Source organism: Neophocaena asiaeorientalis, unplaced genomic scaffold (genome assembly GCF_003031525.2).
Source record: "Neophocaena asiaeorientalis asiaeorientalis breed wild unplaced genomic scaffold, Neophocaena_asiaeorientalis_V1.1 scaffold332, whole genome shotgun sequence".
Taxonomy (NCBI): domain Eukaryota; kingdom Metazoa; phylum Chordata; class Mammalia; order Artiodactyla; family Phocoenidae; genus Neophocaena; species Neophocaena asiaeorientalis.
The window spans coordinates 5,664,093-5,666,925 of NW_020173111.1; the positions used below are offsets into that span (position 1 = coordinate 5,664,093).

At 40.9% G+C, this 2,833-nt stretch overlaps 1 non-coding gene across 1 annotated transcript; it reads left to right on the forward strand.

Moving 5' to 3' along the window:
• Positions 1–2,760: 2,760 nt before the first annotated feature.
• Positions 2,761–2,833, forward strand: TRNAR-CCG (transfer RNA arginine (anticodon CCG)). The gene has a single exon. It is a non-coding gene; the product is annotated as a tRNA-Arg (tRNA).

Genomic DNA, 2,833 nt, shown 5'->3' on the forward strand with positions numbered 1-2,833 from the left:
TGGGAATGTAAATTGGTGCAGCCACTGCGGAAAACAGCATGGAGGTTCCTCAAAAGCTAAAAATATAACTACCAGGGACTTCCCTGGCAGTCCAGTGGTTAAGACTCCGAACTTCCACTGCAGGGGACATGGGTTCGATCCCTGGTCAGGGAACTAAGATCCTGCATGCCGCACAGTGCGGTCTAAATAAATAAATAAATAAGAACTACCATACGATCCAGCAATTCCACTCCTGAGTATATATCCAAAAAAAATGAAAACACTAATTCGAAAAGATACATGCACCCCAATGTTCATAGCAGCAGTATAGCCAAGATATGGAAGCAACACAAGTGTCTATAAACAGATGGATTGGTAAAGAAGATCTGGTATATATATATACAATAGAATACTACTCAGCCATAAAAGAGAATGAATTTCTGCCATTTGCAACAACATGAATGGATCTGGAGGACATTATGCTCAGTGAAATAAGTCAGACAGAGAAAGACAAATACTGTATGTCATCACGTTTATGTGAAATCTAAAAAATAAAACAAACACATCAATATAACTAAACAGAAGCAGACTCACAGATACAGAGAACAAACTAGTGGTTTACCAGTGGGGAGAGGTGAGAGGGAGGGAGGCAACAAGGGGTAAGAGATTAAGAGATACAAACTACTATTTATAAAATACATAAACCACAAGGATATATTGTATAGCACAGGGAATATAGCCAGTATTTTATAATAACTTTAAATAGAGTATAAGCTATAAAAATTTCAAATCACTATATTATACATGTGAAACTAATATAATATTGTAAATCAACTATACTTCAATTAAAAAAATTTTTTTTAATGGTAGGGACATGAAGTAAAGCAAAATTGTCAGGACAGGAAATCAGATAGCAAGCCTTGTCCGTTTGCAAGTGCACAGGACAAGGTGTATATAGAGAGAGCTGGGTCTGATTTCCCAGCACTTGCTGCAGTTGAGCAAGGTCCAGCTGCTGGCAGGGTTTATAAAATACGGCTACAATCACCAAAGGAAGTTAAACAGTAGCCAGGAGCCAGAACAAAGTTACCCACAGGAGAAAATATCTTGATTTATTTCCGTTTGCATTACTTGCTATAAATAGCATGGCCTTGGCCTCCTTGTACTGCCTAAGGAAAGGGATTTGTGGCCCTATTGTTCTTCCTCCTGTTTTATTGATAAATGAAAGGGCAAAGGTGGAAGACATACTCCCAGTTGGCAAAGCTGTGAGACTAAACCAGCTGGACTGAGGAAGAGAGACTTGAGATTGGCGGGCACCAGGGTCTCCGGTACTCCGGAGAGAAACAAGTCATAGAGGAGACGTTTCTGTATAAAGACAGTGGCTAATCCATGCAACAGATACATCCTTTCAACAGATACAGACTGAATGGAGGAGCAGAGTGAGAGATCACAACCAGTCTCTCTATATGGTTACTTGTGTATATCATTCAGTCAAGCTCTTGAAATTCATATTGGAACTGGACCCACCATGTTCAAACTTGACAGTCCAAAGGGAGGTACTATCTTGGTCAGATCACATATTCTCAAAGCAAGCAGTCTTGAAATGCTGAGCCTAAATGTATAACTTGTAATGGGATGTCACCTGGCAGATGTGGGAAATTTATGTTTTCAAGTTAGGGATGTAGGTATGTACACCAATCCCAAAGGTCTAAACTCACGCTAATACACGTGTAATGAGAGCCACATATGTGGGAGGTGTGTAGAGAGTCGGGGACCATGAAGGCCATGTCCAAGGCCAATTCTGAGGCTTAGTATGATGAGGTCTTGGAAAAGGTGCAGCAGTGGCTGTGGAAATGGGCAAAGGTTGTAAGAGGCATTTCCCAAGAATGGATGGTGAAAGACGCTTCTAGCTTTTGAACCTGTATGCAGGCAGCCAGGCCGTTCATCTGGTCTAAGGATCTGCTGGACGATCCCAGAGACTCCAATGCACTGAGCCACGTCCTGTGTCCACAACTCTGAGTTCAGGAACTTTGTAGACCAGGCGGCTTACCTGAGGTTGGGCAGGGTGATGATCAGCCATGCTGAGGGTACGTAAATGGTGCCCCACAGTGAAACCCCATAGTGTTTAGCCCCAGGACTGGTGAGGGTCACCTGGCCCAGCACATACCAGGTTGATACATACACACAGCAGTCTGGGCCCAGGAGGGGTCAGTTGAGCTTCCTGGAGGCTGAATGTGATCCTGGAGACTCAGATGTTCCCATCTGCATATTAACATATTATTATATCATAACAAATATATACAATCAAATGTATATACATACATATGACTCTTCGTTAATATCTATAGCCTTATTGGTTTGTAAATAGACAGGGTCTGTGTTCATTTTCATTCTCCATTGAATTGACACTTTAGCACAGTACATTCCATAACTATTTGTTAAATGTGCAAATCAGTGAATGCAATTCTTATTTGGGGTGATTTTTGAAATATTTAGTAGCAAATATGGCATAGGCACTTTTCATTCAGTACTGGAGTCATCTGTAAACAACCAGCATAACCATACACATGAACACTAACCATATATCAGTATTAGCCCTGACGACATCACAATACCAAAATTTCTAATGCAAACTTATGGTTTTCATTCTGAGTTATTACAGGATTTACGTGGGACCATAAATAATGAAATAATAAATTTAAATGACACAAGCAAAAATAAAATCAGATCTATTTGCTTAATTTCATTTAGAAACTGAAGCAGTTAAGATTAGTTTCAGGGACTTCCCTGGTGGCGCAGTGGTTAAGACTCTGCGCTCCGAATGCAGGGGGCCCAGGTTCGATCCCTGGTCAGGGAA